The following is a 16621-nucleotide window of genomic DNA, read 5'->3' on the forward strand; positions in this document are numbered from 1 at the left end:
GTTGCTATTTTAATCCACAAGGGGGCAGAATTTACTTATGGAGGATTAGCCAGGCCTCACCTTTGAGGTATTCTTAGTAACAAGGATTATAATGGACAAAGAATTACAAACTATTTTGGATTTAAGCTGATAAGCACTTTGCTGCCATTTGTAGTTATGTGCTAAATTTCCAACCATGCACATTTAATGTTCAAGGACCTAGGGAAAAAATGAAAATCTTAGAAAATATGGTTAGGCATTTGAGAGGAACTTTTCCCAGGAAATAGAAACATACACTATTTTAATAACTTAATATCACTGTTTTAACTTATTCTAACTGCAGCAGATGTTTACTTTGTCTAAGACCAAAAAAGACTTATTTATTTTATTTATTTATTTTTTTAGAGATGGATTTCACCATGTTGGCCAGGCTGGTCTTGAACTCCGGGCCTCAAGTGATCCCCCTGGCTCGGAAAAAACCTATTTTAACTGCAGAATTTATCATGAAACAAATCAATTCATCAGATGTTGTCAACTATGGCCTCTAGGTAGTTAACAAGAAAAGGCAACAAGGGAAGGAATAAATCTGCCCCAATGGTTTCAGGGAGATTAAGGAATTGGCAAAATAACTCTTAAGGCTCTTTCAATCCTGAAGTTTAGTCTTTGTTCTAAGCCAGTAACTTATGGAATCCTGGAATGCTCTGACTATATGTAATGTAGAATCTCAAGTGTGGGCAGGCCCGCAGAAGGTCATCTAGGTCACTATCTTGCTTTCAGGCCAATTTCTTTCTTTCTTTCTTTTTCTTTCTTTTCTTTTTTTGAAACGGAGTTTCACTCTTGTTGCCCAGGCTGGAGTGCAGTGGTGTGATCTCGGCTCACTACAACCTCCGCCTCCTGGACTGAAGTGATTCTTCTGCCTCAGCCTCCCGAGTAGCTGGGATTGCAGGCACCCGCCACCATGCTTGGCTAATTTTGTGTTTTCAGTAGAGATGGGGTTTTACTATGTTGGTCAGGCTGGTCTCGAACTCCTGGCCTCAGGTGATCCACCTGCCTTGGCCTCCAAAGTGCTGGGATTACAGGCATGAGCCACTGTGCTCGGCCATCTGCAGGCCAATTTCGTATTCAAAACTAGTCAGCTGAGAAGTATCAAGTTATTGACATTCTCTTATTGTCACTGGGCTCTGAAATCACAGCCAAACAGTTCCAAGATCTTGACAGGTCTGTTAGTATCCAATTTTTAATTATTGTATATCGTAACATATTCGGGGATACTGATGCTACAACATTTCCTTAAACACCCCTTATGCTTCCAGTTGTGGGTGCCACAAATTAGCAGGTACACTGACAAAATGGTTGGCACCCAGAGGCGAGTAACCTGGAGCGCATATTTGTTCACTAAAGGTGAGCAGCACCTGTTACCATCCTAGGTGCTGCCAGGGATACAGAGATGAACGACATTGTCTTTTGTGTATCCAGATATCACAGTCAAATAGAGAAACAAAATAGGCACCCAGTTCAAGGCAGTATACGATCATCAGTATTGTGGAAGAGTCAAACTGTTTTAGGAATTTAGCGGAGGAAGGTCACTAAAGCAATCAGGGATGGCTTCATAGTAAAAGAAATGTTTATCCCAGACCTTGAAGAGTAGGTTCGAATTTTAGCAACTATACATGGCAGGCAATGACCTTCCAGACTGAATGGCAGCCTTAGTGATTAGTAAACCAGTTGCCAAGCTGACCTCTGCGCTTGGCAGATTGGAACATCACTGTGGACCCTTTGTCCTGATGGGTTCTCAAAGTCTGGTGGTGGGAAGGAGGATGGTCAGTAATATAACATACTGCGCCTGGAAGCTGTGCCGCTGTTCTACAGACTGGGAGGTGACTATTTGGGAGTAATGTTTTGTGTTGATTTCTCCAGTAATAATTGTCAGGATAAAGATAACAATCTGGTCCACAAAGATCACTCCACCATTCAGAAATACAGCAGGTGCCTCTCTGAATTCTGTCCTTGATAATATGCTTGTATATGTCCCATGCATGTATTCATGTTTACACATGCAGAAACACGCATACACACAACTGTTTGGGAGACCCTGGCAAGAATGCCTGTGCCAGTACACAGATCAGGCGAGAATGTGTGCCTTTGATTCTGAGACTCTCAGAGATCCGGATCCCACACTAACCTATTTCATTGACATGTCTATTTATAGTCGCTGTCTCATTCCAAATGCGAAGTCGCTTTCTAAATCTAAATCTTTTATTACCTTCATCAGAGAGATTCGAACAGAGGCAGAGGGGGTGGGAATTAAAAGACACAGACTTACTATGAAAAAGAAAATAATCGATTGTTAGGGATCTATGGCCATGAAGAATTGAGATTATGTTGATAATGAAAATCCACTGACAAAGCCTCAATTCAGCCTTTAGTTTTATCCTGCCCCTTCCACTTTCCTATCAAAGCTAATAACAAAGAGAGAAGATGACTGGTTTGAACTTCATCGATGCTTCTCTCATTCGCTCTCCCTAGGGAGGGGCAGAAAAGCCATCAAACACAGAATTGAGGGAGCTGCATTTTCCCTCCCTCCCTCCCTCCTTCCTTCCTTCCTTCCTTCCTTCCTTCCTTCCTTTATTTTGAGATGGGGGTCTCACTGTGTTGCCCAGGTTGGTCTTGAACTCCTTGGCTCGAGCAATTCTTCCTCCTTTGCCTTCCAAAGGGCAAGGATTACAGGTGTGAGACACCACTCCCAGCCCTGCATTTTCTCACAGGAAAATCACCTCCTACATGATAAAAATCACAGATAGTACAAATTTGGCAACCTGTAATTTTTAAAACCCCCAAATGAAACACTTGTTAATAATAGTAATTTTTGAGCACTTATATGTGCAAAGCATTGCTACTTGATTTATATTCATTTCCATTTCTTCATCTTCTCAGTAATCTTGTCTATTATCTTCATTCTACAGGCAGATACTGAAATGCAGAAAAATTAACTTGCCCAAGATCACACAGATCATGAGGAATTGAGCCACTATTCTAATCCAGCCATTTAACTCTAAGACCTATATGCTGAACAGTATATTGGACTGCTACCCAGTATAGGTAGCTAACACAACATTTTTGCTCTGGAGGTCCCTCAAAGCTTTCATCATCACGTTTTCTACTCTTGGTCATATACAAAAAAGTATATATTGAGACAGTGTCTCACTCTGTTGCCCAGGCTGAAGTGCAGTGGTGTGATCATAGCTCACTGCAGCCTCAATCTCCTAGGCTCAAGTGATCCTCCTGTCTCAGGCTCCTGAGCATCTGGAACTACAAGTGTGCACCAGTACGCCTGGCTAATTAAAATTTTTTTTTCTCTTTTAGTAGAGACAAGGTCTTGCTGTGTTGCCCAGGATGGTCTCCAACTCCTGGGCTCAAGCGATCCTCCTTCCTAGGCTCTCAAAGTGCTGAGATTACAGGTGTGAGCCACTGCACCTGGCGTAGAAATATTTTTCAATTTTTCTTTACTTAGACTCCGATTTTTTACATATATATAAACTCACAGTCTTCTTTACTGTTATTTGGAATAGATTAAATATTATGATTAAACAATGGCATTTTAGAGTAGAGTTTCAGAAACTACATGTGATGAATGTAATGCTAATCAAAAACAAGTAGACACAAAAGAGTACATTCTGTAGGATTCCATTCTATATGATTCCAAGGTACAGAAACAGAAAGAAAAAAAAATCTGTGCTGTTAGAAGTCTAGACAGTGGTTACTCCTGGAGTAAGCAGTAGTGAATAGAAGGGAACATGGTGGGGCCTTCCAAGGTGCCGATTCTATTTCTTGATTTGGGTGCTTGTTACTTGGGTGTGACCATTTCATGAAACTTGTTGAGCTCTACATTTATGATGGTCACATTCTTCTGTATGTATATTATACTTTATATTATCTATTGCTGCATACCAAATTGTCCCAAAACTTAGCAGCTCGAAACAATAAACGTGTTGTCTCATAGTTTCTGTGGGTCAGGAATCTGAGCATGGCTTAGCTGGGTGGCTCTGACTCAGTGTCTCTCATGAGATACAAACTGTTGGATGGGGTTAATAGTCTCATCTGAAGGCTCGCATGAGGTGGAGGGAGATTTACTTCTAAGCTTGCTCATGAGGTTGTTAGCAGGTTTCAATCCTCAACACACAGACCTCTCCACAGGGCTACCTCACCACATGGCAGCTGGCTTCCCCCAGGGTAAGTGATGCAAAAAAAAGCACAAGATGAGACATCTCAGAGGAGACATCTAATCTCTGCTGCCATATTCTACTTGTTATAAGCAATTCAATAATTCCAGCCCACACTCAAGGAGAGGGGAATATTAAAAGGCAGGAATCATCAGGTGCAATCTTAAAGGCTGCAAACCACATACTTTAATAAAGACTTAAAGGCCTGGTGCAGTGGCTCACGCCTGTAATCCCAACACTTTGGGAGGCCAAGGCAGGCAGATCACCTGAGGTCAGGAGTTCGAGACCAGCCTGGCCAACATGATGAAACCCTGTCTCTACTAAAAATACAAAAAATTAGCCAGGCATGGTGACAGGTGCCTGTAATTCCAGCTACTTGGGAGACTGAGGCAGGAGAATTGCTTGAACCTGGGAGGCGGAGGTTACATTGAGCCGAGATCGCACCACTGCACTCCAGCCTGGGCAACAAGAGTGCAATTCCATCTCAAAATAAATAAATAAATAAAGCTTTAAAAAGTATCCATATGTGTCCTCTACCTCCCCACTCACAATAGCAATCACTGTCTTATAGAATTAAAAATGCTTTCACAATTCACTAGTTTTTTGGCAACCACGACATCTCATAAGAGTAGCTTATGACATGAATTCTTCTTTCTGTTTTACAGAAATGTAATAAGCTTGATATGACCACTTTTATGTTTGCAAAGCACTTTTCAGATTTCACAATTCTTTTTCATACATATTTTGAGTTTTATTATGCAGAATACGTGAGAATTGTAGTTTAGTGTTATTTCCCTATGACAAATTCCAGGAAAATATATTATCAGGGTGGCATGAACAGCATTATAGTTTATATTATTTATAGAGGATAAAATGTCTCAGCCAGGCACGGGGGCTCACACCTGTAATCCCAGCACTTTGGGAGGCCAAGGTGAGTGGATCACCTGAGGTTAGGAGTTCGAGACCAGCCTGGCCAACATGGTGAAACCCCATCTCTACTAAAAATATAAAAATTAGCCAGGCATGGTGGCAGGCACTACCCTGAATACTCTGAAATACTAATTCAGAGTATTATCTGATAATACTCTGAAAATTGTAAAATGCATACAATATACTGGTCACTATGCACTAAGGGATATAAATATATATCTATAATTTCGGCCGGGTGCTGTGGCTCAAGCCTGTAATCCCAGCACTTTGGGAGACTGAGGCGGGTGGATCACAAGGTCAGGAGATCGAGACCATCCTGGCTAACACAGTGAAACCCCGTCTCTACTAAAAATACAAAATTTAGCTGGGTGTGGTGGCATGAGCCTGTAGTCCCAGCTGCTGGGGAGGCTGAGGCAGGAGAATGGCATGGACCAGGCAGGCGGAGCTTGCAGTGAGCTGAGATCATGCCACTGCACTCCAGCCTGGGAGACACAGCAAGACGCCATCTAAAAAAAAAAAATATATATATATATATATATATATAATTTCATTTAATCAGAACAATCCTACAAAGCAAAATTTTGCCTCATTTTGCAGAGCAAAACCTGAGACTCAGAAAGGCTTATTTGCTAAGATCTAAGAGATAATAATTGGTAGAGCCAAAATTTCAACTAAGTTTGACTTGAGACCTTTTATCTTTTATTTTATTTTATTTTATTTTTATTATTTAAAAAATTTTTTTAGTCAGAATCTTGCTGTGTTGCCCAGGCTGGAGTGCAGTGGTACGATCTCAGCTCACTGCAGCCTCTGCCTCCTGAGTTCAAACAATTCTTCTGCTTCAGCCTCCTGAGTAGCTGGGATTACAGGCACTCGCCACTGTGCCTGGCTAATTTTTTTATTTTTAGTACAGACAGGGTTTCACCATGTTGGCCAGGTTGGTCTCGAACTCCTAAAATGAGGTGATCCACTCACCTTGGTCTCCCAAAGTGCTGGGATTACAGGCGTGAGTCACCATGCCTGGCTGAGATCTTTTAACCTCCATAAATAAAATAAAGTATAATGCTGTTCATGCCACCCTGATAATATATTTTCCTGTAATTTGTCATAGGGCAATTTTTACAAAAGCTGTACCATCCTGATCTTAGGGGGAAAAAGGAATTATCTTCAAAGATTATGGCAGGTAGAATATGAAAGGCAGTAATTCACTCTCTGGCATTTGTGTACAACACTAAAGAATGTGGCAATCTTTCTCCAAGACACTAATACTACTCACCTGTGATCATTTGGGAGAAATCTTTGGAATATATTCTTATGAATGTGTTCATGGGAAGCTGACCATATGCATCATACCATTCATTTCATATACACTTTTTAAGTGGCTTTAAAACAACAAGTGTATAAATTCTCAAAGACCGCAATAAACTTTTTTTTTCTTTTTTTTTTTTGAGATGGAGTCTCACTTTGTTGCCCAGGCTGGAGTGCAGTAGCACGATCTTGGCTCACTGCAACCTCTACCTCTGGAGTTCATGCGATTCTCCTGTCTCAGCCTCCCAAGTAGCTGGGATTACAGGCATGCACCACCATGCCTGGCTAATTTTTTTTTTTTTTTTTGTATTTTTCATAGAGACAAGGTTTCAACATGTAGGCCAGGCTGGTCTCGAACTCCTGACCTCAGGTGATCTTCCTGCCTCGGCCTCCCAAAGTGCTAGGAATACAGGCATTAGCCACCACGCCCAGCCAAGACTGCAATAAACTTTAATCTGCTTCTTACATCAAATGTGTGAGCAGAACTATAATCAAACTTAGCTCATGCTTGACAAAGAAAATCTTGGAGCTTCTTTTCTCCCAGAGACAGATCAGTGCAATTAAAAATCTGGACCACGATCTGTATGCAACTTAATGATGGTATGCAGATAAATGGGCTAAATCAGACTTCCGCTTTTCTCATTAAGGTGGCAAGAATAGACCCAGCATTGCAATTTGGCTCCTACACCCAGTTTATATCCTAGCAGAAAATGTCACATCTCAGCAAGGGAAGATCTGTAATGCCAAGTCATTTCCCCTAACTTTACTTTCTTCCTGTCCCTCCCTCACACCCAAATGACTCAAATGGCTGCCTCACACTCATGTATTCATTCCCCCACTCATGTGTTTACTCAAATGACCTAACTATGAGTCTTGAGTTTGTCTTGCCAGGGAATTGTCTTCCGGGTGATCTTGCATTTTCTTTCTTTCTTTCTTTTTTTTTTTTTTTTTTTTTTTTTTTTTTTTTTTGAGGCGGAGTCTCGCTCTGTCGCCCAGGCTGGAGTGCAGTGGCCGGATCTCAGCTCACTGCAAGCTCCGCCTCCCGGTTTACGCCATTCTCCTGCCTCAGCCTCCCTAGTAGCTGGGACTACAGGCGCCCGCCACCTCGCCCGGCTAGTTTTTGTATTTTTAGTAGAGACGGGGTTTCACTGTATTAGCCAGGAGGGTCTCGATCTCCTGACCTCGTGATCCGCCCGTCTCGGCCTCCCAAAGTGCTGGGATTACAGGCTTGAGCCACCGCGCCCGGCCTCTTTTCTTTTTTTTGAGACGGAATTTCCCTCTTGTTGCCCAGGGTGGAGTGCCATGGCAGGATCTTGGCTCACCACAACCTCCATCTCCCGTGTTCAAGCAATTCCCTTGCCTCAGCCTCCTGAGTAGCTGGGATTACGGGCATGCACCACCAGACCCGGATAATTTTGTATTTTTAGTAGAGATGGGGTTTCTCCATGTAGGTCAGGCTGGTCTCAAACTCCCAACCTCAGGTGATCCACCTGCCTCGGCCTCCCAAAGTGCTGGGATTACAGGCATGAGCCACCGAGCCCGGCTGATCTTTGCATTTTCATCAGAGCATCAAACCAGTTCTGGCAGACCACCTTTCCTGTAGACCGGTGTGCTTCATGCTTACAGGGGGTAGCGAAGAACAAGAAATCACCCAGTACTTTAGTATCTAAGATGGGCAGTTCACAAATCTAATTAATTATTAGCATCCCTTAAAAAGCCTTTAAACACTTCTTTGAATAATGTAATGTAAGCATATGGTAAACATTCAAACAGAACAAAATAGTATAGTATACAGTGAAAAGTAAGTCTCTCTCACACATGGCCCTCAGTTTCCCTCCTACTAGTTCATATACATTATGTCTCACATTATTTTGTTTTTTTTGAGACCGAGTCTGGCTTTGTCCCTCAGGCTGGAGTACAGCGGCACAATCTCTGCTCACAGCAATCTCCGCCTCCTGGATTCAAGCGATTCTTCTGTCTCAGCCTCCCAGGTAGCTGGGATTAGAGGCGAGCACCACCAAGCCGGCTAATTTTGTATTTTTATTAGAGACAAGGTTTCACCATGTTGGCTAGGCTGGTCTCGAACTCCTAATCTCAGGTGATCCACCCACCCTGGCCTCCCAAGTGCTGGGATTACAGGCTTGAGCCACCGCGCCCGGCCTCTTTTCTTTTTTTTGAGACGGAATTTCCCTCTTGTTGCCCAGGGTGGAGTGCCATGGCAGGATCTTGGCTCACCACAACCTCCATCTCCCGTGTTCAAGCAATTCCCTTGCCTCAGCCTCCTGAGTAGCTGGGATTACGGGCATGCACCACCAGACCCGGATAATTTTGTATTTTTAGTAGAGATGGGGTTTCTCCATGTAGGTCAGGCTGGTCTCAAACTCCCAACCTCAGGTGATCCACCTGCCTCGGCCTCCCAAAGTGCTGGGATTACAGGCATGAGCCACCGAGCCCGGCTGATCTTTGCATTTTCATCAGAGCATCAAACCAGTTCTGGCAGACCACCTTTCCTGTAGACCCGGTGTGCTTCATGCTTACAGGGGGTAGCGAAGAACAAGAAATCACCCAAGTACTTTAGTATCTAAGATGGGCAGTTCACAAATCTAATTAATTATTAGCATCCCTTAAAAAGCCTTTAAACACTTCTTTGAATAATGTAATGTAAGCATATGGTAAACATTCAAACAGAACAAAATAGTATAGTATACAGTGAAAAGTAAGTCTCTCTCACACATGCCCTCAGTTTCCCTCCTACTAGTTCATATACATTATGTCTCACATTATTTTGTTTTTTTTGAGACCGAGTCTGGCTTTGTCCCTCAGGCTGGAGTACAGCGGCACAATCTCTGCTCACAGCAATCTCCGCCTCCTGGATTCAAGCGATTCTTCTGTCTCAGCCTCCCAGGTAGCTGGGATTAGAGGCGAGCACCACCAAGCCCGGCTAATTTTTGTATTTTTATTAGAGACAAGGTTTCACCATGTTGGCTAGGCTGGTCTCGAACTCCTAATCTCAGGTGATCCACCCACCCTGGCCTCCCAAAGTGCTGGGATTACAGATGTGAGCCACCTCACCTGACCTGGGGTCTTATCTTTATCCCTGGAGTTGTAAAATTTTACTGTGATGTGTTTTGGTATAAGACTTTTTCCCATTAACTTATTTTGATATGTCTTTTAATCTAAAGACTCGTTTAAGTGTCAGGAAATGTTGTACTATTTAAAAATAATTCTGGCCGGGCGCGGTGGCTCAAGCCTGTAATCCCAGCACTTTGGGAGGCCGAGACGGGCGGATCACGAGGTCAGGAGATCGAGACCATCCTGGCTAACACGGTGAAACCCCGTCTCTAATAAAAAATACAAAAAACTAGCCAGGCGAGGTGGCGGGCGGCCTGTAGTCCCAGCTACTCGGGAGGCTGAGACAGGAGAATGGCGGGAACCCGGGAGGCGGAGCTTGCAGTGAGCTGAGATCCGGCCACTGCATTCCAGCCTGGGCAACAGAGCAAGACTCTGTCTCAAAAAAATAAAAAATAAAATAATTCTGCTGGGTTCAGTGACTCACGCCTCTAATCCCAGTGTTTTGGAGGCAAAGACGTAAGGATTGCTTGAGCCCAGGAGATTGAGACCAACCTGGGCAATACAGTGAGACCCCATCTCCACAAAAATAAAAAAGTAATACTAAATAAAAATAAAAATAATTCATGTCATTTTCCCTTCTTTTTCATATACTCATCTTTCAGATGTTGGACCTCCTGGACTGATCCTCTATTTTTTTTAGATCTTTTCTCCCATGTTGTTTGGTTGAATTGTTCCAAGAGTTTGTCAAGGGATCTCTTGGATGGCATTATAAGATAATTGTTAAAATCAGCAATTCAAATACCAGAAAAATTATTTTTTAGTTCTACAAGCTTGGGCAAGTTCTTTATCCTTTCTGTCTTAGTTTTCCTATCTATAAAATGGAGGAAATAATGGTATTCAATTATTTGATGATTAAATGATGATTATTAAAGCATGTTATGAGAACTGAGTTAGTTTAATACATGTCTGAAATATAATAAATGTTCAATAAATATTGCTATTATTGTTGTTATTATTATCGTATTCTTGTTTGATGGATACAATGTCTTCCATTATGTCTCTCAGGATATTAACACAGGGTTCATTGCATAGTCTTTGTTTCTATTTGCTTTTCTCTTACTTTTCTCAAATGTCTCATGTTATATTGAGAGATACTAAAAAGCTGTTTGTGGCTGGGCATGGTGGCTCATGCTTGTAATCCCAGCACTTTGGGAGGCCACGGCTGGCGGATCACGAGGTCAGGAGATCAAGACTATCCTGGCTAACACGGTGAAACCCCGTCTCTACTAAAACTATAAAAAATTAGCTGGGCGCAGTGGCTGGTGCCTGTAGTCCCAGCTACTCAGGAGGCTGAGGCAGGAGAATGGTGTGAACCCAGAGGCAGAGCTTGCAGTGAGCCGAGATCGCACCACTGCACTCCAGCCTGGGCGACAGAGCGAGACTCCGTCTAAAAAAAACAAAAAACAAAAAAAGCTGTTTGGAAATGCTGTGAATGAGCAGGACTTTACAGTGGGCTTCTTTGTAGGCTGTTTGATTGTGGGATTCCCAATGTCAGTGTCTGGTCTTTTTTCTGAAGCTGTTGAATTACTCCAGAGAAAAAAATTTTTTTTTTTTTTGAGATGGAGTCTTGTTCTGTCGCCCAGGCTGGAGTGCAGTGACACAGTCTCAGGTTACTGCAACCTCCACCTCCCAGGTTCAAGCAATTCTCCTGCCTCAGCCTCCTGAGTATCTGGGATTACGAGCATGTGCCACCACGACTGGCTAATTTTTGTATTTTTAGTAGAGATGGGGTTTCACCATGTTGGCCAGACTGTTCTGGAATTCCTGGCCTCAAGTGATCTGCCCACCTTGGCCTCCCAAAGTGCTGAGATTACAGGCGTGAGCCACCTCACCTGGCCAGAGAAAAATTTTAAAATCACATGTCTATCAGTGGGAGGTGGGTAATGACTGCCAATATTCTCTGAGCTGAGTGGGTATAGTGGGTCAGGAGTATACCTATATAGATTCCAGTCCCTGAGCCTTTTAATGGACTGGCTTATAAGCACCGGGGTTTCAGCCACTGTATTTTTGTAAGTCAGTTACCTCTCTTCCACCTGCTTTCCTCAGCCAAACATTTGTTGACATTTCTCTTTCACCTTTATTTCCTCCCCCATTTTCAGCCACCCAAGTAGCTGGTACTGACTACTGGCATGTGCCCTTGTGTCTGGCTAATTTTTGTATTTTTTTATAGAGATAGGGTTTTTGCCATGTTGCCAGGCTAGTCTTGAACTCCTGGACTCAAGCAATCTGCCTACCTAGGGCCTCCCAAAGTGCTGGGATTGGGAACCACTGTGTCTGGCCCTTTACTTTCATTTTAGTGGGTTTTGAGGAGGAAACAGAGAAAAATACCTGCGTTAAATCTACCATATTACCTAAAATATCAGTAAGTGATTTAGGCGGCAGGTACTGTCTTCTAGATTATAGACATTTTCTGTGCTGCATTTTTATTTTTCAGTTTTTTTAGACATAGGGTCTTGCTATGTTGCCCAGGCTGGTCTTGAACTCTTGGGTTCAAGAGACCCTCCCAAGCTTTCCTAGTAGCTGGGATTACAGGCGTGAGCCACCGTGCCAGGTGCTCTGCTCCATTTTTGAGAACAACAAAATATTTAATCTGATCTGTGGCTTTTTATCCTCCCACTTCCCCTGTTCAACAGATAGTCATCGTTGGCAGGGTTGTGTCTGTCAATTGCGATACTGCCTGTGATATTGGCTCTCTAACCCTGGGACAGATAGGACAGTCCTCCGGGAAACAGAACAGCTTGTCCATGTACTCAGGAAGCTCATGTTGGATACACAGAGGCCACACTCCTACTGGAAAGCCTTTCTGTGGCAACACCCTCTGCTTAGAATGACAGAAAAGGAGAAAAAGCTTCTATTTCCCAATAGGCTCTCTCTTATCCAGAGAACCTTATCTGGGAAAAAGGTGGCAGAGAAACGTGAAAGCAAGTTTCATCAGGAATGAGGGAATTGCCCCTCATTTTGCTAATTTTGACTATGAAACCTAAAGAGAAAACGTGTGTGGGATTATGTTTTCATGTCTTGTTTTTTTCTTACTTTCCCCCTCTCTTCCTCCCTGTCTTCCCTCCTTTCCTTCTTCCTTTCTTTCTACTCACCAGACATGTTGTATTTAAGCTATTTTGGTTCAGACTAAGGGAAATGAATCAAGGCTTTCGGAACAAATTAAAGAAGTACAGAAATGCTCAGGATGAAGCCATCATGTCCAACGAAGGCCTGCTTTGCCCAAAAGAACTTGTTCCTGCACCCTCATCCCTTTTGCTGTGTTTGCAGCTTGGAAACCCTACCAGACACTGAGGTCTTCTTAGGAAAAATATTTGTTCAAATCTTTCATTTTCTCTGTGGTCTTTAAAAGCCACTCTGGTTTCTAGTCCAGGAATCAGCTTTTCTGGGCATATCATATTGGCCTCCAGCTGTGACCCTTCCAGGGGCATGAACTCTGCAGAATTCTAGCAGAGATCTGAAGATTTTTTTCTTTTCTTTTCTCTCTCTCTCTCTCTTTTTTTTTTTTTTTTTTGAGACAGATTCTTGCTCTGTCACCCAGGTTGGGGTGCAGTGGTGTGATCTTGGCTCACTGCAGCCTCCACCTCCTGGGTTCAAGCCATTCTCGTGCCTCAGCCTCCCAAGTAGCTGGGATTACAGGCAGGTGCCACCATACTGGCTAATTTTTGTATTTTTAGTACAGACAGTGATTCACCATGTTGGCTAGGCTGGTCCTGAACTGCTGGCCTCAAGCGATCTGTCCAGCTCAGCCTCCCAAAGTGCTGGGATTACAGTGGTAATCCCACTGCGCCTGGCCAAGGTTTTTGTACATGAGAAATTGGTGGCAAGTGCCATGAGGAAGTGCGGCGTACACACAGGCAGATTTCTTTGACTGTTAGTTCCTGTGTCAATCAGGGAACCTGCAATGTGGCCATGTATTATGTATAGCATTGTCCAGGGATTTTGTGACATGTGAGAACAGACACAATCCATACACAATTCCTGACTCCTGTCCTCATGTAGCATCCAGTGTAGTTGTAAGGCATGTGAAAAAATTAGCAAATACCAAAAGATAGCACAAAATTGACACGACCTCTAATGCTGTGGCAGCTCAGAGGAGATGGCGACGCATAAATGATGAAAATCAGTGCAGGAAATGAGACATGAGTGACAAATGGAGGGAAAATGCAAAGGAGAAAGACAGGAATGAGCTCTGGATGTTTGGTTGGGAGTGAACTCATTACTCAGGGTTAGATTGCAGGGGAAAGAGAAAAGGAGCAGTGAGGAGAGAGCAATTCATGTGAGGGGAGACTTAGGAGAAGGCAACTTCTAGATAAATATTATTGGAATCGGCCTACAGAAACAGCCCTATTATATATTTTTGGTGTTATTTTTAGTTTAACAACAAGTGTCTGCTTTTATCTATAATTTTCTTTTTCTTTCTTTTTTTGTAGTGATGGGGGTCTTGCTATGTTGCCTAGACTGGTCTCGAACTCCTGGCCTCAAGTGATCCTCTTGCCTTGACCTCCCAAAGTGTTGGGATCACAGGCATGAACTACCATGCACAGCTCACAGTTTTCCCAGTTGATTGGTTAGCTAATCTTTGAGATTAATCCAGAAGCAAGTAGAGATCTATTTCACCCCTACCCCTCAAAATCCCTCTTAAATATCCAGGATTTTTGGTGGGCTGTGGTGTCACAGGTGAGTGAACTGAAATCATTAGGGAGTTGGATGTATTTCATTCAGCATGCAGGACTATCTGGCAGCAGAGACTAGAAGGGCCAAATTCTACTTCTCTGGATTTTGCCTCTGCAATAATCTAACAGTCATCTGCTCATATCACTTTTTAGAATAACCGGTCATTTAATGTCATTCATTCATTTAATAACTACTTATTGAGCCCTTGCTATATGTCAGGCACCATCTGCAGTGCTGGGCACACAGCAGTGAACAAAATGGATGTTCTCCTTTATTTTGTCCTCTCAGAAATGTGTACATATCCCTGAGGGTCTTGGGCAGTGAGACAGAAACACATAGCATTCTAAGATAATTATGTAATCAATATTTTCTTGGAGCGTCAGTTTACTAAATAAGTAATTGAAAACACTGCCCTGTTTTTAAATATATATATATATATATGTGGAGTGGCATACAAAATTTATATGCATTTCTTTTTTGAGACGGGGTCTGGCTCTGTCACTCAGGCTGGAGTGCAGTGGGGATGTAGCAGGACAAGCTGCAGACAAAACTCCTCAGACACCGGATTAAAGAAGGAAGAGGTTTTTCATTCGGCCGGGAGCGTCGGCAGACTTGCGTGTTAAGAGCCGAGCGCCCCGAAAAGGACATCGTTTTAAAGGCTTACAACTTTAAGGGGTCCACGTGAAAGGGTCGTGATAAATCGAGCAAGCGTGGGAAACGTGACTGGGGCCTGCATACATCAGCTAACAGAACAGAAAGTTTTACAATGCTTTTTTCATGCAGTGTCTGGGATTTACAGATAACACAAGTAGTTTAGGTCAGGGGTTGATGTGATTATTATTACTTTTTTTAACTCCTAGGGCCGGGTGGTGGTGCCAAGGTTGTCTGGCTATTTATCTTACTTTTGTTTCTTTCTCTCTTTCCTCCTGTCTTGTGAACTAAGCAAGGTGAGGGGAGGAGGGCAGCAGGAGTAGTAGTGGTCTCCTTCCTCAGTGAGATCTCGGTTCACTGCAACCTTTGCCTCCCAAACTCAAGTGATCCTCCCACCTCAGCCTCCCGAGTAGCTGGGACTATAGGTGTGCACTACCATGCCTGGCTAATTTTCTGTATTTTTAGCAGAGACAGGGTTTCACCATGTTGTCCAGATGGGTCTTGAATTCCTGAACTCAGGCAATCTGCCTGCCTCGGCGTCCCCAAGTGCTGGGATTATAAGCAAGAGACACCACACCTGGCCTTATATGCATTTTTAAGCTAAAGCAAGGCTTCAAAGCAATGCCAGGCTTTGGCAGGTTGTTCTGGGCTATGTCCCAAATCTCCAGAGGTCCCCGTGCACACTACTCTGCCTTTAGGAGCACTCATGGAAAAGTTTGCAAAGCACTGCCCTACTTAACCTCGAGTGGCCTTACCACTGCCTACAAGATCAAGAGGAGATTCCTGCACGAACAGTCAAGGTTCTTCAGGATGTGGACTGGGGGCCACGTTCCCCAGCATTCACTTTCCCTCCCCTCCCCTCCCCTCACCTCCTCTCCTGTCCCTCCCCTTCCCTTCCCTTCCTTTCCTTTCTTTCTTGAGACAGAGTCTTGCTCTGTTGCCCAGGCTGGAGTGCAGTGGCATGATCTCAGCTCACTGCAATCTCTGCCTCCCGGGTTCATGCAATTCTCCTGCCTCAGCCTCCCAAGTAGCCATGATTACAGGCATGTGCCACCACACCTGGCTAATTTTTTGTATTTTTAGTAGAGACGGGGTTTCACTGTGTTGGCCAGGCTGGTCTCAAACTCCTGACCTCATGTGATCCACCCGCCTCAGCCTCCCAAAGTGCTGGGATTACAGGTGTGAGCCACTGAGCCCAGCCTACTGTCTTTGCTTTCTGCTCTCTTTTCCCACAGCAGGAGCACATAGGAAGCACCCACTGGACAATGTGCTGGGCTAGAGTATAACAAAGACACCTTCCTAGCCACACCCACCACATGCTGCTCACCCTGCTTATTGCCTCACCTTCCCTGCTTAGAAAATCTTTTCCTCTCTTTCAAGGGGCCAGCCTGAATATATTGCTTTGCCTGAATAGCATGAATTTCTTTTTTAATCCATTTTCCTGTAATACTCTGTAGACACTTCTATAATAGATCTTACATTTTGTCATGCCTGTATAGTGTCTCGTCTTTTCTCCTACTGCATGCTGAATTCCCCAGGCAGGGCCATTCTTTTCAATTCTTTGTATTTACAAAATGCTTATCACCAAATAGGCCCTCAATGGATGCAAGCCAAATTAATTAATTTTTCAGAGGAACATGCAAATTCTCCAGGAAGTAAATCTGAAAACATTAAGTAATGTATTAATTAATTTATCCATGTATTAATCAATTATTTACCAGTCCTATTTT

At 43.4% G+C, this 16621-nt stretch overlaps 1 protein-coding gene across 1 annotated transcript in view; it reads right to left on the minus strand.

Annotated features, from left to right (window-relative positions):
• CLMP (CXADR like membrane protein) overlaps window positions 1-16621 on the minus strand; it is a 119531-nt gene that overhangs the window by 38719 nt on the left and 64191 nt on the right. The gene's annotated exons all lie outside the window — the stretch shown is intronic.

This window comes from Trachypithecus francoisi, unplaced genomic scaffold (genome assembly GCF_009764315.1).
Source record: "Trachypithecus francoisi isolate TF-2019V2 unplaced genomic scaffold, Tfra_2.0 Lachesis_group8, whole genome shotgun sequence".
Classification (NCBI taxonomy): Eukaryota; Metazoa; Chordata; class Mammalia; order Primates; family Cercopithecidae; genus Trachypithecus; species Trachypithecus francoisi.